Genomic DNA, 26,069 nt, shown 5'->3' on the forward strand with positions numbered 1-26,069 from the left:
CATTTCGTTTTTGTTCCCATTTTCAAGCATGACAGTTTTAAATTTTGTTTGGTATCATAATGTGAAATTGATACAATAACAGAGACTTGACCCATTATATATATATATATATTTTGTTTCATTCAAAATCAGATGTGTTCTTTTACATGTGGTCTCTATTAGAAAATTATAGCTGTAAAGCCTCGAAACTTCATTTGAAACCACGAAAATTTAATGTTTTTATTGAAGCATTGGTTAGTCAAATGAATTTTGTATACTGCTTGTTTGCTTCCCCTCTTAACATGATTCTTTATGCTTGTGCTAGACTGACTGATGGTGTGTCCCAATGAAGAAGCGTCAACTCTTGAAAGACCAGAGGAAGAATGTAAGAAAATGACCATCTTATGGAGATAATATTTCTCCCAGATCTCTCAACTCTTTCACAAATCAGAGTAGGGCTTCTAGACATGATGCTTGCACTATCAAGGTGGTTCTGATAGAAAGTAAAAATTTTCAAAAATTAGGACATGTAAAAGGTTCATTTAAGCGTAATAGCAACGTAAGTGCTAATCGTAGCAATAGCAAAGGGGGGGTCAAATATCATGAAGCCTGCAAGGCAGTGAATGGAAGCAGGTACCACGCTCCAAATAAATTGTCTAACAGATATCTCCTTATTATTGCTCCAAAAAGTTTTCCACTTTCTATTTATTTATGTATTGCTACTGTGATGTTATAGACTTTTGTTATTCACTTTTCTTCTTTCCATTTTCATATTACTAATCATTGTTTCTATGCTGATGCCATGACTAGTTTCATTTTACAGTTATTGTTCTTGCTTAGTATTATTAGCACCTAAAGTTTTGAGCTTTAATATTGGAATTCCCTCTGTTCAATTTTCTTGGTTTCCATTAAAATTATGGTAAACTTATATGGCTATGTAATGCTTGGCAGTTGCCTCGCCAGCTGCATATAAAAATTGGGAAAAGGCTACAATTGCTGGTGTTTCTTTGGTTTTCGATGCTGCTGAGCATTTGGAGAGAACTACTAATGATAAAAAGGTTGAGCATGAACAAGAAACACCATGTAACATTGAACTTAATAAATTTGCCAATTATTTCCTTGAATGGAAATCACCATGAACGTGATAAAATTTCTCAACTCAACTTTTTTCACTCCAGCTCTAGGGCATAAGATTCTTGACCCAGTTGTAAAAAATCAACTTCCTTTGCATGCTTTCTCTCAAAATCCTTTTGTTGAGAGAAACATACATGCTGCTCTGAAACTAAAGCTCTAACTCTTTCCAATTGATGACAATACTAGAAGAGCCATAGAAATGGTGAACACTTAAAGGAAATTATTTTTATGACTTTTATGTACCACTAAGTATTACCAGTTGAAAAATAACAAGGAAATTGTAACACCCCCTATTTCGTACCTGACCCGAATACGAATCTGAAGTGTTACATTGACTTTTCAAATCATAGATAATTAACAAATAAGGACAATTTAAATTTTTACTAATAAATAAAAGGTGGAAACCCTTAATTAAAATAAGATAATAAAATTTAAATTGATATTTACATCAAAGTTTCAATAATTTATATAAGTACAAAAGTAGGAGTTTACAAAACATAGATCAAAGCATTCCAAATTAAATGTGTAGTACATGCCAACAGTTTAAAAAATTAACAAAACCTACATTCAATTTCTCTTGATCCGGTCTTCATGGGAGTATTCTATCCTCAACAAATCAACCTTCAGATTTCTTCAAAACTACGTCTGAGGAAATCACACGCTAAGTCGATGACTTAGTGAGGTAAAACTAAAGAGTACTCAACTTATAGATGAAACCTTTATTTTATATTGAGTTAATCGATCGATGAATCAGCCAAGAGGGGGATGAATTGGCAATAAAAATTTTGATGGAAGCTTTTGCAGAAAATTGAAAATAATTGCAAAGCGATTTAGAGTGGTTCGAATTTCTCAACCAAAGTCTACATCCACTACCTTAGCTATCCACACTAAGGAGTTTCCAACAAATTCACTAATTTGTTCTTTCTTTTGAGGACAAAGAGTAACCTTACAACTCCCTCAAGAATTATACCCTAAATTCTTGAGAACACTCTCTCCCAAAGAGAAATACATAAATTTGCAAACTTACAAGAAATCCTCACAAGGTAAGATGTTTGCACAATTCTAGAACAAAGAAAGAACACTAAAAAAATAAATACAATTGAGCACAATAAGTGTTCTTGAAAGCAAAATGAATATTGAATGAAAAATAGGCTTGAAATGCTCAAACTTGAGGTTTGATTCTTTCTCTTTGATTCTCTAGCTTCTCTTCTTAAATTGTTGTTGATCAATGGCTCCTAAGCTTGTTTAAATTCTCCTTGGATCAGTTCTGAACATTGGGGATCATTAGTGGAGTCAATAGAGCTATTATGGTGTGAAAACAATTAATAAAACAGTTGGGAGCGTATGGTGCATCGAAGCATAGCTAAGGTGCATCGGTACACTATGTATAAAATTCAAATATTTTGACCATTATAAGACTTAGTGCATCGGTACACTAGGGGTGCATCGGTGCACTAATTACATTCGATGTTTCAAAAAAGACTGGAGTGCATCGATGCATGGTCTGTGAATTGGTACACAAAATGCATTCGATGTTTTAATAAACCCTGAGTGCATCGATGCATGGTGTGTGCATCGGTACACTAAATGCATTCGAAATGAAGTGTGCATCAATGCATCAAATGAGTGCATCGGTACATCCGTTTATAAAATTGATTTTTGGCTTGTTTTTGGTTCGAAATACTTTGTGAAAATTGTTTCAAAAATATTTTAAGCTTAAAACACAATTTTACACTTTAGTAAGGATTGAAATTGATCTTTTAAAGACTTGGAGTAATATTTGGTTATTCGAATAAATTAATCGAATATACTTTGAAAATGATTTGTAAAAGCTTAAAATTCATTTAAACTTAATTTGTTATATCGAAACATCAAAATGTTTTCAACAATCTCCCCATTTTTTATATAACAAAACACTTGAGTAATTTTAAGATTTTCTTTGGAAAATAATTTTTGAAATCAATTTTGTAAAAATAACTCCCCTTTACTATAATACATCTTTCTCCCCCTTTTTGTTAAATCAAAAAGACTATAAAACGTTTAGTTCAAAACAAGGCTTTAAAAACTAGCCAATTGGTTTTAAATAAATATAGCTTAAGCTGCTAATATCATAATCAAGAGAAAGGTTAGCCATTAGTTTCATAAATCAATATTCATAATCAAATGTGTAATGATAATTGGTCATAATGCAACTAATATGTAAATGATGCAAAACTAATAAACATTAAGCTCAAAATGAAAATTCAAACTAAACCAAACAGATATATATATATATATATATATATATTATTAAGTTCAATCATCTAAAACATTCAAGTTTAAACAACCATCATCCATAACAATCCAAAACATCAAAATGTTCAATCCAAGCAAAAATTAAAACAAGGCAAGGCAAGGTCTAATCCATAGGAGGATTGGGAGGATGAGGATAACGTGCTCGCATCTCGAGTGTGAGCGCATCTAAACGTTCATTCATCTCCCATTATTGAGCCCCCATAGCAGTCAAATAGGACTCAATGGATGCAAACCTTAGATCAAATGTCTCCAAGAAAGATCGAAAGTATGGAGGCACTTGATCCTCTTACGGTGCCGGCGCGTCCTTGGGTATTTCATTGTCAATATCGTCAATATCTTGCATGAGTTGTTGAAACTCTGGATCATCGTCTAATGCCGGTGCTGGAGGAGGAGGAGCTCGTGAAGAACTAGCTCCAGGAGTTTGCTCAGTTGGTCGATAAACCCATTGACCAGTTTCCTTATCCTTTTTCCATCCTGATTTCTTTAATAAAGTGAGATTGAGTTGGTTCTGGATAGGGATGGGAATATCAAGATTGACCTTAAGATCGAGTTTGATAAACAAATTACTCAGAAGACAGCCGTAAACTAAAGTTTATATATTCTTAGAAGGGACGGTGTTTACGGTATCTACTAGTTCATTAAAAATGATCTGTGGCAAATTTATTTTCTTATTTTTTTGGATACAATGTATCCACCATATATTTATGATCTAAGAGAGGAGTACCTACCTTCGGATGGTCTAAACCACCAAGAGATCATCAAATGTAGGAATAAATCGTGATGAGAACGTAATGTACTAACACTATCCTTAGACTTATAGGGTGATGCCACAGTCTATTTTTCATTACATAAACCTAAGTTATCTAGTCCAAAATGGGTAGCGATCGTGTCGGAGTCAATAAAAATGAATTGACTTAAAAGATATGATCGAATTCCTATGGTTTCGGTTCGACTCTCGTTTTGGACATATACCGCATTTGAATAGAAGATGCAGACTAATTGATGATAAACAATAGGTTTGAGTTTAAAGAGTTTATCAAACTTCCAGGATTTAAGAGTATGAAGATATTGAAAATTCATATCTTCCATAGCTTGGATCGAAGGGATACGCTCTTCCCGGATTTTGTATGACTCAAAGCAAGTATGGTACCTATGATAAAGATCTTTTCTACGACCAGGTACATTGAAACAAGAGTTTAGAATAGTCATATTTGGGTCATTTGGATTTGGATTTGGATTAGGTGGAGGAATAGAAGGTCGATTTTTGAGTCGAACAACTAGACGATGTCCTAGGTCGTTTAGGATTTGACATGGTTTAAGAAATCAGAATAGGATGGATACCTGCAATTTTAAAACACATGTATGCAATTTTAATAAATCCCAAAACTCAATTGAGTCCTCAATATTTCAAGGTTCTCTAAATCGAATCCTAATGGGCAAAGTTTTGAAAACTATTTGGAAAATAATGTTTTAAAATCATAATATGTATAGTTTTCATGAAAATAACATAATTGAACCAAAAACTTCAATTAAAACAACAATTTTCGATAAATAGGAAAATTGTTATATTTCAAAAATTTTGAAAATCTTTGAAAAAACTTGTGTTTTTTATGAAATTAGTTGCAGAAAATAGTTTCTAATCACTAAACAATCAATGTCCAATATTTAGTTCAACATAGAACTAATCAAAACTAGTCCTAAGTTTATAAATCAATAAAACAATGGTTTTTGAAATATTACCCTGAAAATTCAGATTTTGTGAGAATGAGATGTTGTTTGCACTTGTTTAATGATAGTAGCATGATTTGGAGATAAAATGCAAGAGAATTCTGACTTAATATCGTTGATTTGAAGCAATAGAGAGATTTGGGTGAGAGAGAGGGGCGTACGGCGTGAGTGTGTTTAGGTTTGCGGTTTTGAAATAATGAAGAAATCAAGCATTTAAACCCAAAAACCCGATAGGTGTATCGATGCACATTCAAGGGATGCATCGATGCACTGTCTAGTGTATTGATGCGTTATGCACTAAAATGTCAAAGATCCATTTTAAAACACTCAAAATGCTAAATTAATTAACTCTAGTGGTATTGACAACTCATATATTGAAAATTAACTATGTTTAATCAATCAAATCAAATCATTAAACATTATTTGAACATATAATTAATTTTCACTAAGAATCATAAACTCCCCCTAATTATTAGCAAAGAATGCAATCAAAAATATTATTTTTATAAGCATTTTTCAAAACTAATTAAAAGTGCTAAAATTATTTTAAACACTAAGTGAAGATAGGTCAGTCAAACCTAATTCTCTCCTAAGTGTCCAATATCTTTCTTTATCCAAAGGTTTTGTAAAAATATCCGCTAATTGATGCAAAGTATCAACATATTCTAGAACTATATCTTCTTTAGCGACATAATCTCTAATGAAGTGATGTATAATTTCAATGTGCTTAGTTCTAGAGTGTTGGATGGGATTTTTAGCGAGACAAATAGCACTAGTATTGTCACACTTGATAGGTATGGTACTAACTTTAATTCCATAATCTAAAAGTTGTTGTTTCTTCCAGAAAACTTGTGCACAACAACTACCGACTGAAATATATTCCGCTTCATTGGTAGATAATGCAACACAATTTTGTTTCTTTGAAAACCATGAAATCAGCATATTTCCTAGGAATTGGCAAGTACCGGAGGTGCTTTTACTATCTATTTTGTATTCTCCATAATCCGTATCAGAGAAGGAATGCAATCTAAAGCTAGAGTCTCTAGGGTACCAAAGTCATAAACTAGGAGTGTTCTTAAGGTATCTAAAGATTCTCTTAACAGCTAGTAAATGTGATTCCTTAGGGCATGATTGAAATCTAGCACATAAGCACACACTAAACATAATGTCCGGTCTACTTGCGGTTAGATAAAGAAAAGAGCCAATCATTGACCTATATAATTTAACATCCACACATTTACCTTCTTCATCTTTGTCAAGCTTTGTAGAAGAACTAATTGGAGTGGCATGAGGTTTCCCATTTTCCAGTCCAAACTTCTTGAACATATCCTTGGCATACTTAGCTTGATTGATGAAGATGCCATCTTTTCTTTGCTTGATTTGGAGTCCCAAGAAAAATGAGAGCTCCCCCATTATGCTCATCTCGAATTCACTCTGCATTAACTTAGAAAATTCTTTGCAAAGAACATCATTAGTAGATCCAAATATTATATCATCAACATAAATTTGTACTACTAATAAATATTTACCTTCATGCTTTAAAAATAATATAGTATCAACCTTCCCTTTTAAAAAACCCTTTTCTATCAAAAAGTTTGACAATCTTTCATACCAAGGTCTAGGAGCTTGTTTTAAACCATAAAGTGCTTTTGTCAATTTAAAAACATGATCTGGAAATTTTGAATCTTCAAAACCAGGAGGTTGTTTTATATACATTTCTTCTTTTATAAAACCATTTAAAAATAAACTTTTAACATCCATTTGATATAATTTAAATTCATTGAAGCATGCAAATGCTAATAATATTCTAATTGCTTCCATTCTAGCTACGAGAGCGTATGTTTCATCATCGTATATGCCCTCTTCTTGAGTATAGCCTTGAGCAACAAGTCTAGCCTTGAGAAACAAGTATAGCCTTGTTTCTCACTATATTACCACTTTCATCAAGCTTATTTCTAAATACCCATCTAGTACCTACAATAGATTTATTACTAGGCCTTTCAACTAATGTTCATACTTTACTTCTCTCAAATTGATTTAACTCTTCTTGCATAGCCGTAATCCAATGTTCATCATTTAATGATTCTTTAATATTCTTAGTCTCTATGCATGAGATAAATGCAACATAATTACAAATATTTCTAAGAGAAGGTCGAGTTGTTACCCTTTTGGATGGATCGCCTATTATCACACCATCATTGACATAGTTGTATTCTCTTGGGTAATAAACTTCTCTTTCTTCATTGGTTGGATTCTCGAGAACATCATGAGTTTCCTCATCTTTTGTTTCTTCCTTTGATGATGGTTGTCCAACATCATGTCTAACATCATTTGTGTTTATAATACCTACATCATCATTCACACAAGAATCTTCCTCAGAAGGGGATTATCATCGAAAACAACATGTATAAACTCTTCTACAAATAAAGTTCTTTTATTAAATACCTGATAAGCTTTAGAATTTAAGGAATAACCCATAAAAATTCCTTCATCACTTTTAGCATCAAATTTGCCAAGATTTTCTTTACCGTTGTTTAAAACAAAACATTTACATCCAAAAGGATGAAAATAGCTAATGTTAGGCTTTTTATTTTTGAAAAGTTCATATGGAGTTTTCTTCAAAATTAGCCTAATCATTACTCGATTAATAACATAACAAGCGGTATTTATGGCTTCCGCCCAAAAATATTTTGGCAAATTGTTTTCACAAAGCATGGTTCTAACCATTTCTTCTAAAGTTTGTTTTTTCCTCTCAACAACTCCATTTTGTTGAGGGGTTCTAGGTGCTGAAAAATTATGGTTTATACCATTAGAATTACAAAACTCAGTAAATCCAAGATTTTCAAATTTAGTACCATGATCGCTCCTAACACTAGTTATAGAGTAACCTTTTTCATTTTGGATTACTTCTGAAAACGTGATAAATTTTTTTAATGCTTCATCTTTAGTACTTAAGAATAGAACCCAAGTATATCTAGAATAGTCATCTACCAATACAAAGCAATATTGTTTTCCACCTAAGCTAATAGACCTAATTGACCCAAAAATATCTATATGGATCAATTGTAATACTCTACTAGATGATACATCATTAATGGACTTAAAGGAGGCTCTTCTATGTTTTCCTTTAGCACAAGCATCACAAATTTTATCATTATCAAATTTTAGCTTTGGCAACCCTCTTACTAAATCTCCTTGAATTAGTCATTGTAGAACACTCATGCTAGTATGTCCTAGTCTCCTATGCCATAACCAACTATCATGTTCATCCTTAGCAACTAGGTATAAATTAGTCATATTTAATGAATCTAAATGCACCATGTATATGTTTTCTATTCTGTGACCAACAAGCATAATCTGATTAGATGCAATGTCAATGACTTTACAACCATTTGCTTCAAATAATACATTGTATCCTTTATCACAAAATTGACTAATACTCAATAGATTATGCTTTAACCCATTCACATATAAAACATTATGAATTTGTATGGAAGAGGTATTACCTATTGTACCTGTAGCCACATATTTTCGTTCGCCCCATTACAATATGTTATATTATATAATATAAACGTTTTATTATATAACATACATATTTTTTACTTAAACCATATAATATTATTACTAGTGTAATAATGCTTCCATTTAGGTTCAATTTTATTTGCAAGCCCACAAGTACAAGACTAAGGTTTCACAAACCTAAGCACCGCATCCCTCGTTAGAGCAGCCTCAACCACTCGGTCAAACCAACGGCAAGGTCCTGATTTTTTCAGTGACAGATTATCGTGGGGCAATAACAACAACCAACAATCAGTTTTAGTGCTATTGGAATTCTAAAATCACATGGAAATAGTTTTGTTTACACTATAAATTAATATAAATCTAGGCTAAGGGGGAAATCACTGAGAAATACGAAGTGATACAAGTTGAAATCCGAGAAAAGCTTTGTAGCATTCGAACGAAGAACAAAATAACTTTCAAAAGATTATCTTCAGAGTTTGAACAGGAATCAGAGGGGGCATCGTCTTCAAAAAGAGATTCGGGCTCGAAAACTTCATTTCCACGTCGGCGATCAGAGATTTTGAGTTCGTCACGAGCTCATTGTTGTCGACAGAGGAAGTGGAGGAAGTTGGTGACGGTTCGAGCGAAATAGTAGCCACGGTCAGAGACAAATAACCCAGCCTTTTGCAACCTCGTCTTGTAAGGGCTACCGGGCTGAGGTGTTCTCGAGCTTATCGGCAAGTTCAACCTCGGACTGAGTGGAGACGATCTAGGACTCAACACTTCACTGTAAACTTCCTTTGTTTCTTCGTCTCCAGCGATTGCAGACTTGTTGCAACTCATTTATGTAATCCACCTCTCCCCCAATAATCGATGCTTGATTCCCCTTAAAACAAAAGGGTCTTATTCCTGGGGCAGTTGGAAATTGACTGGACAACACTATCTCCAATTCTCCATTGCATGTGAACCTCAGGTCCCCGCAGTACTCTCTTTTCAAATCAATTCTCTAATAACATTTTAGGATAAACTACAAGTTTAGTATTCTAACTCTCACTTTTATTTTATTTTGACCATCTAATTATTTTTTTCTTAAAATCACACGTAACATTACGTTTCAGCTTCATTTTAGTCACTCTTTTATATTTGGTTTAATTATCGTGTGTTCATTTACATTTCTGTTCAGTTCATTTTAGTTTTAAGTTAAGGGTTATTTACATTTAGGATGTCTGAATCATTTAACATTTGTGATTTGGGCTTTAGTTTATGTTATAATTAATGTTTGATCCTTCTGTTTTCTCTTAATACTATTTTAGTCCTTAAATTTTTATTTTTTACAATTGAGTCATTTACCCTTTTTGTTTTTGCTATTTTGATCCTTTACATTTTTATTTATTTATTTTTTTATATATTTGTTAATTTTAATATTTTTTTATTTCTTTTAAATTTGTATATATATATATATATTGTTTTTACACTCTTTTATTTTTTTAAAGACTGAATATTTTTCTTCAATTTTATTTATTTATTTTCCTTAACATTTTTTTATTTTCTCACTTCAAGTTATCTAATATTTATTTATTATTTGTTATCTAACATTTTTACCCATATTTTAAAGAAATTTCAACTAATCAGAGGTAAGTAATTCGAATTGAGTGTTTTAAATTTCAATTTAAATTATAATTATAATTTTCGTAATTAAAGACAACTGACAAATTAATTGGTACCGAAAGGACGGTTCAAGGGTGATAATCCTTCATTGACCATAACCGACTCTCGAATCCGACACGTTTATGGTAAAACGCAGATAAGGTAAGATGGTGTCCGACCAACCTAAAATTTGTTTTTAAATGATCGGTGGTGACTCCTACTCCAATACATTTTCCTAAGTCGAAGCCCAATTTCGGGCCTACCCGAAAGACGGTTCCGACAGCTTGGTGACTCCGCTGGGGACAGGTAAGTGATTCAGGCTAGAATTAATTTTCAGTTGTCTTTTTATGCGAAAATAGTAAATTTTAATTTTAATTTATTTATTCGATTCCAGTTATTTATCTTTGATTATTTTTCAAATAAATAGTTGTACTAACATTTTTCTCAATGATTTCAGATTTTTGAAAAGTTTCTATCTCTGGCTCTATACCCGAGCTCTGAACCCTTTTAAGTGGGGGTGAAAGTGACGTCTTCGTGAGAATTTATTCTCCGCACAGGCCTAGCAAGTAACCTTCGGGATTCATATACCTTATGTCTTCGTGTGAATTTATTCACCGTATAGGCATAAGGGAATGTATCCTCTCGCGTTTAACTTAGTCCACAAAAGCTTGTAATGGGCTTAAGACTAAGGGTCTGGCTAGCCCAAGGGGGCACCAGCAAGGAGAACTCGAGTACCTTTTTATTATAACCTAAACCAAGAGGCTATGGAGAATTAGAGCCTACCCCGAAACCATGTTCCAAAACCTATGATATTTTTACCCTAACCATCTTTTTTTTTGTTTTTTCCTTTCGTCATTATTTATTTATTTTTATTTTACTAACTCTTTTGCTTTCATGTTTGCTTTTTTATCATTCATATCATTTGAAAGAGGTGTTGATCCACCAAAAATGTGTTTGTTAGACATAAATAATTTGCATTAATGGACAAAGGGGTTGTAATACAAGGGATGAAAATACAGTGGACAGTCTACAAGGAGACTATGTGTCATATTTAATCCCGAAGATGTGGCACCCACAATTGAATAGTACATCACTCTGTTGCATTATAAAGGACTCATAATGAATCGAGTCTACATCAAGCACAATGAATGTCTATCTTGGAAGAACTGACTGACAGAGGTTGCAGGGGCAAGATGAAGGTTACTAATCTTGGGAGTCCCTTCAAAGACAACAATGGCAAAACGATAGCTGAAATTGGAGACCATTGTTGACAAATTCAAGAAGCAGACAAATGAACTTTACACAGTTCCTATCAGTTAAGGGCTCCAATGACGTATTCATTGGGAACATGCTCAACAAAAGATAAATGCCCGAGATGCAGTCATTTGAGACTTCTTGGGCCAGTACAAAAAGCAACTCAACATTTGTACAGTTCATCCAGAGAAGCCGGAGTGGTTTGACAGGTTATTCAACCGGTGACAGACGAAGGCAGAAGGCTAGTCAACATGTCAGAAGCTGTCAGGACATTTTTTTCTTAAAAGATAAAACATTTTTGTCCCCAATAAGGATTATTTATAATAATAGACATGTTTTCGGATCAATGCCTCGAGCATTTCATGCATTTTTTTCATCTACATTTTATTTTTAAGTATTTTCATAAACATGAAATTTCTTCATAGAGGATTCGATGAAGTGGTCTTAACCACATGACACCACATGGAAGCAAGATTTTAAAACTTAAATCAGTACAGTGGGAGCTTGATCAGCTAATTATATGACTAAGCCTTCCAGGGTGATTTGAGAAAGGAGTCCCCATATCCTAAGGGCTACGATGTTAAAGTTGTTTGCAATTACCACATAGTAAGCTCCAAACATTCCTCTGAGAATTGTAAGTCACTGAAGCGCAAGATCCAAAACCTGACGGATTCAGGGGGCATGGACAGCCGAAGAAGGGGGCATTGTATATACCATTTGCACTTAGAGCATTGTTTTGTTTTAACACGTCTTTGATTTTTCATGTTTGCTTAATTTTTCAACGATTGAATTTATGCTACTTTATAAGGTGGAATAATTGAACAAATTTTAATCTTTAGTTCTTCAAATATTAAATGAATTAAATATTATTTTAATTCTTCAAGAATTATAGATTTTTGACATATGACAAGATTAAACCTTTCTTATCCTGTCTCAAACCCAAAATAAAATACCTTGATTCTTTACCCAAAATAATTCATGGTCATTACCAAAAGCCCAGATTTTGACATTACCACCCTTTAAAACTTTTGAACCTTTCTTTGAGTCAATAAAGTCACACCACTGTCTTTTTAGACTCAAAATTGACTTTTGAACATGAGCATTCTTCTAACTTGGGGCATTTCGCAGGGAGCCTGAACATTAAGACATGTCGGGACCAAGAAGTAGAAAAAAGAATTCATTCGAAATAATTCTATCATGCATTAATTACACAGTTTTCATATGAGTAAAATTAATCCTAAAAATCTATCCCCCTGTGGATACCTCTTATGTGAAGACTTCCATGTATGAAATGATGAACGACTTTATTTCTTCATCCATTCACAACAGGAGAAAATATATATCCCTTGTGTCCCCTTTTGAGCCAATAGTATTTTTCTTTTGATTCAACCTTAACCATGGATCACCCTCCACATTGGGGGGCAAGGTGGAAGAAATCTGCTCACGCGAGTGAAGATATCAATTCAAATGAGATACCAAATGCCAAGTACGAATATCAAATCAGAACAAAAAGAAAAAAGAAAAAAATGAAGAAAAAAGCAAAGAGAAACAAAAACAAAGGAAAAAGTGAAGAAAAAAGACAAGACACATATGGAAAGATTCACTCGATTCAAATGACGCGTCGAGATTTAAATTATGAGATTGATCAAGCATAATCATTCCAAAATCACTTCACTCGAAGATCATGGAACATCCAGAGAAAATCAAGAGAAACACATACGAGCAGATTCAAATTGAGCAAGATAGGATTGAAGGCATCAGAATGAATTGATCATTGGTTTAATACCCTGAAACACTTGTTTGGGCCTATTTATCATTTTCTTTTCATAACCATGAACCATGGCCTACATTACGTGCCTTAAAAGTCCCTTCTAATCATACATGAATTTCTGAACAGAAGAGAATATCTTCAGATTTCATCCCGATCGTCAAGATTAATCTTTATTTGCAATTTTTTTTCTTTAATGCATGATAGAGAAAAATAAAAAAAGGGGGTTCAAGACGTAAATTCTTATTACGCCTTGAAACCAAAGGAGGATTCGAGTTGAAAACCTAAAAAAGTGGCTCGAATATAAAAATTGTGCAGTTGAGGCGATATACAAATTCCTTGATAAGGCATCGTACAATCCGTTTGTGACCATGAAAGTTGGGAGTTGGAGAACACTTCCAGTAAATGAGCATACAAGCTACCCCATCAAACCTTTGAGCATCAAATAAACAAAAATGCCAAACCTTTGACCAAACACAATAACCTGAGACATTTTTTTACCCATTTCCGAAAGATAACTTTGATCTTGGCACTTGTCAAATAGCTATAATTTATTGAAGGATTGGCAATGTAATTAATTCTTTGATAGCCAATGAACTCTAGTTTTATGATTCGCCTCAACTGTAAAACTGTGAAAGGGGTAATATTTTCAAAACTTTTGATTAAACATTTTTCGAAACTCTTTTAATTGATATTTTTAGAACTTTGAAAATAAAAGAGAAAGAAAAACTTTTTTTCTTTCAAACAAGACAATCTCTCTAGAATGGATCTTGGTAAATGACATGTGGCTCTCAAACACGAAACTCATGCTTAGAATCAATGCTGAAGCAAGAAATGAGGAACAATTGGGGCATCTTTGAAGATTCAATATCGAATATTGGGGCATATTTGGGGATTCAACATCCTGATGCGAATTATCAGATATTCTGAAGGCCTTTTCCTCCACATGCAGGAACAAATAGAAAAGAATGAGGCTCCATTTGAGAGACAAAACAAGAACTAATTCATGTTGCATGCATCTTAGATATACTTAAGAGCATCATATTCATCATTTTTGCATACATAATCTCTTGCAGCTTTTAGAGTCAATTTCAACTTCACAGCGAATGATATTTGACTCAACAAATAACTTTGCAGCTTTCAGAACCAATTTCAACTTCACAGCGAAGGATATTGGACTCACAAACAATTTTCCAACTTTTAGAGTTAATTTCAACTTGACAGCGAAATATATTGAACTCCAAAGATATGCAATTTACAAGTGTGAATTTTAACTTCACAACGAATCCAATTAAAAGCTCAATTTCACAACGAATGAGCCATCCATGATTTCAACTTCACGAAGAACGATATCGTGCCCGATAAAGTGATTTAACGTCACAGTAAGCATGTCATCCACAGATTTGACTTCCTTAAGTCAACGATTAGAGCTTCTGAAAGGATTTCTTAATAGGCAGGAACAATCAGATTATCGATCGCCTTTGAGATTGTTTCTCTCGAAACAAGGGGTCGTCTCACTTGAGACTAATTTACTCAAAACAAAGTTTTGTCTCTCTTGAGATAGTTTCTCTTGAAACAAAATTTGTCTCTCTCGAGACAGTTTCCCTTGAAACAAAATCTTTGAATATGTTTTACATTAAACAAATTTTGTCTCTCTTGAGACAATTTCTTTTGGAACTAAGTTTTATCTCTCTTGAGACAGTTTCTCTTAAAACAAATTTTGTCTTTGTCTCTCTTGAGACAATTTCTCTTGAAACAAATTTTGTCTCTCTTGAGACAATTTCCCTTGAAACAAATTTTGTCTCTCTTGAGACAGTTTCCTTTGAAACGAAATCTTTGAATATGTTTTACATTAAACAAATTCCATCTCCCTTGAGACAGTTTCTTTTGGAACTAAGTTTTGTCTCTCTTGAAACAAATTTTGTCTCTCTTGAGACAGTTTCCCTTGAAACAAATTTTATTTCTCTTGAGACAGTTTCCCTTGAAACAAATTTCGTCTCCCTTGAGATATTTTCTTTTGGAACTAAGTTTTGTCTCTCTTGAGACAGTTTCTCTTGAAATAAATTTTGTCTCTCTTGAGACAGTTTCCTTTTAAACAAAATCTTTAAATATGTTTTCCTTAACACAAATTTCGTTTGCCTTGAGACAGTTTCTTTTGGAACTAAGTTTTGTCTTTCTTGAGACAGTTTCTCTTGAAACAAATTTTGTCTCTCTTGAGACAGTTTCCCCAGAAACAAAGTTCTGTCTGTCTTGAGACAGTTTCTCTTGAAACACAAAAAACCTTTGAAATCGTTTCTCTTGAAATGCAAAAAACCTTTGAAATTGTTTCTCTTGAAACACATAAAAAGAAAAAACCTTTGAAAATATGTCTCTTGAAACACGAAGACCTTTCGAGTTCGATTTCATTCAGCTCGAGGGCCTATCAACGACATGGTGGAGTCGAACAATTATTTTCCAGTCAAATTTTCAAACCAAGGTCTTTAAACCGAGAAGAAGACCGAAGTTGACTACAATTTGGCAACAAGAGGCCACGTTCCAGTTTAAATTCCGAACTACGGTTTCAATTCCATATCATTTCAAGATGGACTCAACCTCGCGACGGGGGAGCCAACCGCGACTCAAATTTGACAGGGAGTTTCTCCTAATTCAAATCAATTTTCAACTCCATCGAGCGAAAATTTGTGTCTTTTTGTCTTTTTCCTATTTTTCGTTCCACGAAAAAGGACAAAGAGGGGAAGCTGTAGCCACATATTTTCGTCCGTCCCATTATAATATATTATATTATATAATATAAACGTTTTATTATATAACATACATATTTTTACTTAAACCGTATAATATTATTACTGGTGTAATAATGCTTCCATTTGGGTTCAATTTTATGTGCAAGCCCACAAGTACAAGACTAAGGTTTCACAAACCTAAACATCGCATCCCTCGTTAGAGAAGCCTCAACCACTCAGTCAAACCAACGGCAAGGTCCCAATATTTCCGGTGACAGATTATCGTGGGGGCAACAACAACAACCAACAATCAGTTTTAGTGCTATTAGAATTCTAAAATCACACGGAAATAGTTTTGTTTACACTATAAATTAATGTAAATCTAGGCTAAGGGGGGAAATCCCTGAGAAATTCGAAGTGATACAAGTTGAAATCCGAGAAAAGCTTTGCAGCATTCGAACGAAGAACAAAATAACTTTCAAGAGATTATCTTCAGAGTTTGACCGGGAATCCGAGGGGACATCGTCTTCAAAACAAGATTCGGGCCCGAAAACTTCATTTCCACGTCGACGATCAGAGATTTTGAGTTTGCCACAAGCTCATTGTTGTCGACAGAGAAAGTGGAGGAAGTCGGTGACAGTTCGAGCGAAGTAGTAGCCACGGTCGGAGACAAATAACCCAGCCTTTTTGCAACCTTGGCTTGTAAGGGCTACCGGGTTGAGGTGTTCTCGGCCTTATCGGCAAGTTCAACCTCGGACTGAGTGGAGAGATCTGGGACTCAACACTTCACTGTAAACTTCCTTTGTTTCTTCGCCTCCAACGATTACAGACTTGTTGCAACTCATTTATGTAATCCACCTCTCCCCCAATAATCGATGTTTGATTCCCCTTAAAACAAAACGGTCTTATTCCTGGGGCAGTTAGAAATTGACTGGACAACACTATCTCCAATTCTCCATTGCATATGAACCTTGGATCCCAGCAGTACTCTCTTTTCAAATCAATTCTCTAATAACATTTTAGGTTAAACTACAAGTTTAGTATTCTAACTCTCACTTTTATTTTATTTTAACCATCTAATTATTTATTTTCTTAAAATCACACGTAACATTACATTTCAACTTCATTTTAGTCACTCTTTTATATTTGGTTTAATTATCGTGTGTTCATTTACATTTTTGTTTAGTTCATTTTAGTTCTAAGTTAAGGGTTATTTACATTTAGGATGTCTGAATCATTTAACATTTGTGATTTGGTCTTTAGTTTATGTTATAATTAATGTTTGATCCTTCTGTTTTCTTTTAATACCATTTTAGTCTTAAATTTTTGTTTTTGACAATTGAGTCCTTTACCCTTTTTGTTTTTGCTATTTTGATCCTTTACATTTTTATTTATTTATTCATTTATTTTTTTTTTATATATTTCTTAATTTTAATATTTTTTATTTCTTTTAAATTTGTTATATATATATATATATTGTTTTTACACTCTTTTATTTTTTTAAAGACTTAATATTTTTCTTCAATTTTATTTATTTATTTCCCTTAACATTTTTTTATTTTCTCACTTCATGTTATCTAATATTTATTTATTATCTAACATTTTTATCCATTTTTAGAGAAATTTCAACCAATCAGAGGTAAGTAATTTGAATCGAATGTTTTAAATTTCAATTTAAATTATAATTTTCGTAATTAAAGACAACTGACAAATTAATTGGTATCGAAAGGGCGGTTCAAGGGTGATAATCCTTCATTGACCGTAACCGACTCTCGAATCCGACACGTTTATGGTAAAACGCAGATCAGGTAAGGTGGTGTCCGATCAACCTAAAATTTGTTTTTAAATGATCGGTGGCGACTCCTACTCCAATACATTTTCCTAAGTCGAAGCCCAATTCCGGGCCCACCCGAAAGACGGTTCTGACAGTACCCATACCTTTAATATGACCTTTCGAATTATCACCAAAAGTCACATTTCCTCCATTTTTTTCGTTAAGCTCTATGAACCGGCTCTTGTCTCCGGTCATGTGTCTTGAGCATCCACTATCAAGGTATCATGAGTTTTAACTTGTTTCTCGTGCCTTGTAACAATGCTCCTTTCCCTATAAACATATTTTAATTTTTTTATTTTTGGTACCCAATTTCTTTTGGGTCCATATTCATTAGTTTCCAAAATCCTAGTCCCATTGGGTATCCATCTGTGTAGGATATCCTTATCTTTAGTAGTAATGAGTTCTTTTGGAACCCATATACTTCTAACGATTTTTCCATTTGAGGTTATTTGGGGACCTCTATGATTGTAGTTTTTAAAACTTTTTCTAACAAAGTTGAATTTTGAATTTTCTTATTTTTCAAAATGTTTTGTTTCAACTTTATTAAAAGAAGCTTTAAGATCATCAATTTTCTTTTGATGGTCATCATTTAATCTTGAAAGTAAGTTATGCAAATCAGTATTTTTCTTTTCAAATTCATCTAATTTGATTTGCAATTCTTTGATCTTATTTTCAAGATCGTTGTTGGTTTTGGATATAAGACTATTTTCATTTCTCAATTTTGAAATATCATTTTCGTATTTTGAAAATAAAGTCTTAAAATCCAAAGTCAACCCATTATAATCCTCTAATAACTCATCATAAGATAAATCATCTGAGTAAAATGAGTTAGAGGTTACCTTAGAATTTTCCCCGATGGCCATCAAGCACAAGTTTGCCACTTATTGTTCCTCTTCATCGGAACCTTCTTCATCGCTCCATGTAGCCACATGAGCATTGTGTTTTTTCTTGGATTGACCCTTTTTCTTTGATTACGGGCAATCATATTTGACATGACCCAGCTTTTTGCACTTGTAGCAAATATGGGGTATTTTACATTTGGTTTATTTTTGAAGCCTTCATTTCGTTTGAATTTTCTTCCTCGGTTGGGCCTCATTAGTTTTATGAACCGTTTGGAAAATAATGTCATTTCCTCGTCATCGTCATCGTCATCTTCATCCGAATCACTCTCATATCTTGTAGATTTGAGAGCAACTCCAACGTTCTTCTTCTTTTTCGTCTCCTTCTTTGGTTTTTCAATCTTCTTGAGGTCTACCTCATCTTGAAGCATCATTTCATGAGTGAGGAGTGAACCAATTAACTCCTTGAGAGTTAAAGACTTTAAGTTCTTAGCCTCGATGATTGTCATCTTCTTTGATTGCCAAGATTTTGGAAGAGAGTAAACTAACTTCCTCACAAGCTTTTCGTTTGGAATGATCTCTCCATATGATTTGAGACCATTGACAATCGTGGAAAATCTATCCGTCATAGCTTTGATATCTTCATCTGGTTTCATCCTGAAATTTTCATAGCTATGAGTTAGAAGACTAATTTTAGATTCTTTTACCTCATTTGTGCCTTCATGAGTGACTTGAAGTTTATCCCATATCTCCTTGGCGGTTGTACAAGATGAAACTCTCCCGTATTCATCTGTTCCAAGAGCACAAAAAATAATATGGATATCCTTTGAGTTAAGCTGGAACATTCTTGTCTATGCTTCACTTCACAATCTTGAATGAGTGGAAGGAATGAAGTATCTATCTTCTATGATATTCCATGCTCCCATGTCACTTGCTTGAATGAAGTACCTCATTATATTCTTCCAATAAGCATAATTAGCTCTATTGAAGAAAGGAGGCTTGTTGATGGGCATAAAATCAAGACCGAAGTCGGAGTTTGAAGTGTAGGACATTGATGACTTGAATATCGATATAACTCTTCCCGAATCGACTCAAGAGGTGATTAAACCTTCAAATGAGTGAGGCTCTGATACCAATTGTTGAGTTAATCGATTGACGAATCGGCCAAGAGGGGGTGAATTGGCAATAAAACTTTTGGTGGAAGCTTTTGTAGAAAATTGAAAATAATTGCACATCGATTTAGAGTGGTTCGACTTTCTCAACCAAAGTCTACGTCCACTACTTTAGCTATCCACACAAAGGATTTTCCAATAAATTCACTAATTTGTTCTTTCTTTTGAGGACAAAGAGTAACCTTACAACTCCCTCAAGAATTATACCCCAAATTCTTGCGAACACTCTCTCCCAAAGAGAAATACACAAATTTGCAAACTTACAAGAAAGCCTCACAAGGTAAGATGTTTGCACAATTCTAGAACAAAGAAAGAACACTAAAAAATAAATACAATTGAGCACAATAAGTGTTCTTGAAAGAAAAATGAATATTGAATGAAAAATAGGCTTGCAATGCTCAAACTTGAGGTTTGATGCTTTCTCTTTGATTCTCTAGCTTCTCTTCTTAAATTATTGTTGATCAATGGATCCTAAGCTTGTTTAAATACTCCTTGGATCACTTCTAAACGTTGGGGATCATTAGTGGAGTCGATAAAGCCGTTATGGTGTGAAAACAATTAATAAAATAGTTGGGAGCGTATGGTGCATCGATGAATAGCCAAGGTGCATCTGTACACTATGTGTAAAATTCAAATATTTTGTCAGTTATAAGACTTAGTGCATCGGTACACTAGGGGTGCATCGGTGCACTAATTACATTCAATGTTTCAAACAAGCCTGGAGTGCATCGATGCATGGTATGTGCATCGGTACACAAAATGCATTTGATGTTTTAATAAACCCTGAGTGCATCGATGCATGGTGTATGCATCGGTACACTAAATGCATTCAAAATGGGGTGTGCATCGATGCATCAAATGAGTGCATCGGTACATCCGTTTATAAAATTGATTTTTGGCTTGTTTTTGGTTCGAAATACTTTGTGAAAATTGTTTAAAAAATATTTTAAGTTTAAAACACAATTTTACACTTTAGTAAGGATTGCAATTGATCTTTTAAAGACTTGGAGTAATATTTGGATATTTGAATAATTTAATCAAATATACTTTGAAAATGATTTGTAAAAGCTTAAAATTCATTTAAACTTAATTTGTTATATCGAAACATCAAAATGTTTTCAACAATTTATTTTATCGAAACATTTCATAAAGAATTCCAAATTATATTTTCCATAAAAAGAAGGTATACTTATATATATTATTAGTTTTATATAGCCTTGTTTCCAAATGCCCAGCGTATACTACTGAGAACTCTAGGTATTTAAATACATTGAGGTTGTGCACCAATGTTGTCACCATAGCTCGTAATTTGCACCGAAGTGGCACATAATTGTCTCGAAGGACCAAATAGAACCCTCGACTCTTGGCATGCCAACTATACCTCTAATCCTCATACATATACCTTGGGCTTTTAACTACATAATTATTTGTCATTCATTATTCGAAGTATCTCTTATTCACATAAGCACTTTCACATTAGTCCATTTCGGATACACATGTTCAAAGGTCACATTTCTACAATCATATACACATAATCATAATTTGAATAAAACATTGTAAAATATAACATAAAAGAAATTTGAAAGTTTTCAATCGAAAACACTGAGGTTGGCTTATCGCAAGGCTTCCTCAATTCTAATACCAAACAAAAAAATTGCACTCACCTTTGCCTCGTTGAAATCCTAAAGAAATATTTATCATATTTGATCGAACTTATAATGTCGGGTTGACAGAAAGTTGATTTTGTGCAACGTCTACACAAAACAATCAAAAATAAATGTTAGAATTCTAATCACTAATAACCAATCATAATAACTTAAGCTGAAAGAAACAATTAATTTCTCATTTCATGTTCAATAGTATCGGTACTCCCACTACAGTACCGATACTTCCTTTCAATGGTATAGATACTCCACTATGGTACCGATACCATTTTGACATTCTGTAAACTTATCATGGAAATGGTATCGATACTATACCCTTGGTATCAATACTCCCAACTCAGTATCGATACCTTCCTCAATTAGTATCGATACTACCCCTCGAATACCACTGATTTTGCCTTGAATTATTAGTATTGTTCTTCCAGTATTGATACTTAATGCCCAAAATTGCTATTTCCAATTCGAAAATCAACCAAAATCTTTTACTTTTATCCCTCATTAAGCCTTTAAACTCAACCTTATACATCCAAACCAACTTGTCTTCATTTACTACTCTTAAACATACAAAATCTCACTAAAACTCTTACATCTAAAAATCATATCATGATTTCAACCAAGTTCTTAATCATTTCTATTACTCCTAACTCTTTAGTTTGATCATTAACAAGTCAAATTTATCCATAAAACTCCAAAAACTACTCCATATCAAAAAATTCATTTCAAAACCCATTTTACAAATCCATCTCTAATTAACTCCTCTTGTTTTACTCCTATACAAGATTTCCTTAAGCTTATATAACTCTCAAGTTTCAAAACCAACCCCAAAAATTGAAGGAATTCAACAAATTTCATAATCTTACCTTTGGAAGTGGAGCTCACGGCAGAGGAAGAAGATAATAATTGGTTCCAGACTTCTCTTTTCTTTTTCTCTAAACCTACGTGTTTATCTCCCTTAAAAATGAAGATAAAAAAAATCCTTCTTGGGAAAAGACCATAATGCTCTTCCACTAATCCAAATTTGATATCCACTCCTACACAAACATTTCCACAATAAATCCTTGAACTTTCATCTATTCTAACTAAACCATTAAATTTTAAATTCTTACATTTTGGTCACTAACCCGATGATTGGGATGTTACAGAAATAATTAGTCTTCATCTCTTTTCAGGGTAAGCACAATCCCTTCTTGGAACTCACTCTAAATATTCGAAAGAAGATATCATAAGTATTGGAGCATCTGAATCAAAAAAATGGGGCAACTCAAGTGTAGCCTCAGGAGATCTTACGCATTTCCCTTATGATGTTCAAAGAGAAAGCCTTAAGACGTATCAGAGATTGACTCAAGCAACCATTGTCAGTGCTGCAGATGTATATGCAATGATTGGGAGCCCCCAAGTATTTCGCCTAAGGTAGTTCCTAAATCATTTGGCCTCATAGATATCTTCCGTGTTAGAGTTGAATGATTGCTGATATAAGCTTTATTTGAAGGTATGGCTGGTTTTCTGATGCTGAAGTTGAACGTTTGCCGTGGCAAGCACCTGTTTCCTCATCCCATCTTCCTAGCGTGCATAATGTGAATTTTGAAAGTAGGAAGCGCTGTGTTGTGGAAGAAGCACAAGTATCTGTTCCAGCTAACAGTGATCTATCTAAGAAACTTGATGATACTTACAAGACTCGACCAATATTACAGAAAGAAAATAGTGCTCTTGAACATCCTTTCACCATTTTTTCCAACATGATGGGCAAATACCTTACCACTGGTCTTAAAGCTAATCATGGGGGTTCCTCTATTCCTGCTAGAAATTCTTCATAAAAAAGAAGTGAGACTTGGAATACTGCTATTATTAGATGGTTGAAAGACGGAGTAAGTGTTCATCCTCTTTCTCAAAGATTTCAAATATGTTTGAGAGTTTTATTGGCAATTACGATTTAAAACTTTCTAACTTGTTCTTTCCCAAAGTCGTGTTATTTGTGCTTATCTAAATCTGGTAGCCTTAGTTTAGACTTATCAATAAATTTTATTCATTATTTTGAGCTTCAAAAAATAATCTACTTCAAATGACTGACTAGTTATCTGCTAGATCATGAGATCATCTCTTCTAAATTCTCTATTAGGAGGACAGAATCCATATAAATCTCTTTACCTATGACTTTGATAAGTGATGAAATTCGTAGCTTGAACTTCCCCATTCAATCAACATTCCATATTTCCTTTAATGCATAAGCAGTGACTTCGTTTTACATCGAAGATCTATTACTCATGCATAGTTTTCATGTTGATACCTCTATATATATTCCTGAAATTTTAACTTCTTTTATTTTCTTATAATGATAAGAGATTGAAAAATAGTAGAGCTGTATTATCTGCTGGAAAGTGGGCTGACAGTCTTACAAACATAAGTGTTGAGATCTTCTTGCCGAAGTGCCTGATGACGTGGATTGTAACTGTTGATCATGACGTTATAGAAAGCTTGCATTGTGTTCAGTCAATAGATTCCGTTCAGCTGTGATTCATTTGACGCAGCTATTGCTGCTCATATATCTTCTATGCATCAGAACAAGATGGAGGTTTCATCATTAGCATACCATGCATCTTCTATCTGGGATTCTGAAGAAACATGTGATGCCTTGTCATTTCAAAAAAATTCTTATTCCTTGTGCAGATGTTCCTAGATTCTCCTATGATACTTCGCTAGTAGTCTGCAAACAGATTGCAGGACCAAACTTAGAGGAATCGACACCCATACCAAGGTATGTCTTACTTCCTATTCTGGGAGTTTGATTGTCTAGGTGTCAGAATATTCATCTGAAACCATATCTTACTGCTCTCACAGGAGTCACTTGATCCAGAGGAGCCAATTGAAATTCAACTTGTGAAAACCTCCCAGATGAGTGTCCATCTGATCCACAGATCATGAATACCACCAAAAACAATTTCAATGGGTTGACTGCCATTTATTGGGTATGTTAACTCTTCTGGTCCTTTTATTTTCATTAACCTCCAAAACAAGTGTTTGGGAAGTCGTAAGTTCTTTATAGTTATACGACTGACCGTCTTTCTTGTTCTCGGCATTGCAGCTTGACTCTCTAGGACAACTATACCTCGATATACCATCTTGTAAATACCATAGTGAAGATCTAATTTTGGGTGATAGCCTTGGGTGTTAGAACCGTTTAATAGCTAGTAGTCTGGATGCTTTTCAAAATTGCTCATTTTTTTTGGTTTGGATAAGAAAGAACCAACATCAACAGTAGAAGATCAAAATAACATGTCATTAACCTTTAAAGTTAACAGTGAAAACTGAAATCTTAATCGAGTTTAGATACAGGTGAAGGATACTGAGGGTAGGTGTGTTATATGAAACTCTCGAGGGTGTGACTGACAAATTTGTTTAACCTGAAACGATGAAGAGAGACTAGTGCGAGCCTTTTCAAATTGTACAAAGCACTTCACTTCCTACACTCACAAACATCTTTTTTCTTTCAAATATAAGTGTAAATGAATTTAGTATGAATACCTATTGCTGTATTTGGTAAGTCAATGCAAGTGATATTTGTGTGCATGTGTATGTGTACGTATACAGATGTGTAGACTGTAGAGTAGACACACACTAATTTATAATCTCTAGTAGTTTTGATTGAGTTGGTGTCAAGAGAGAATCATACTAGAGATGGCCACAAGTGGGATAGGTTGAATTTTTTACTATACTGATTCCAACATGAGAAACAAAACTCAACTCTTAATCAAAATGAAATTGAAAATAATGGTTAATACTATTTAAAAAGAATAGTTGAATGACCAAAACATAATAAAAGCGAAAGTTGGATACTGAATGTGTAATTTACCATGTGTAGTTTACCAAAAAAATTAATATATAACAATTAATAGAGAAATAAGGCAATTTCAGTAAAAAAAATCATCCTAAAAATCATTAAATACTAAACTAACACCCTTTCGTCCATATTTATCGAGCTAGCACCCTTTTGTATTACATGACAATAAGACGTGTTTTATATAACACAATTAACATAGGTGACATCCCAATCAGCAAAGGTGCGTTCTGCAAGAGACGTCTTATGCTGATGTGGAAAAAACACTTTTTACTGAATACATCTTTCTTTTTACTTTTTTAAAAACAAATAATTTACAAAATATAACATAAAAATAATATAACACTTAATATAAAAATTAAATATAACATAAAAACCTAACATTCAATTATAACATAAAAAATTAATTCAGATATAACATTAAATACCTGAACTTTAATTCAAATATAACTTTAAATATCGTAAATTAATATAAAATTAAAAAGATAAAATAAGATAAACTAACAATGTCTTCTTTGTGAATGTGTTCCACATGGCGGTGGTTGTCTATTTCGAGCATGATTTCTTCGTCTAGGTTGCTCTTCATCTTCATCTACAGTTTCATCTTGTTGGGTAGGAGTCGATGTTGAAGAAGGACCTTCATAGAATGATAAATGCAGAGGTGTGTGATTAACAATATCACAACTTACTGAGAATTGC

At 33.5% G+C, this 26,069-nt stretch overlaps 1 pseudogene; it reads left to right on the forward strand.

Moving 5' to 3' along the window:
- The window catches only part of LOC120154252, a 40,147-nt pseudogene extending 15,303 nt beyond the window's left edge, over positions 1–24,844 (forward strand).
- Positions 24,845–26,069: the final 1,225 nt, after the last annotated feature.

Source organism: Hibiscus syriacus, unplaced genomic scaffold (genome assembly GCF_006381635.1).
Source record: "Hibiscus syriacus cultivar Baekdansim isolate YM2019G1 unplaced genomic scaffold, ASM638163v2 tig00002840_pilon, whole genome shotgun sequence".
NCBI lineage: Eukaryota > Viridiplantae > Streptophyta > Magnoliopsida > Malvales > Malvaceae > Hibiscus > Hibiscus syriacus.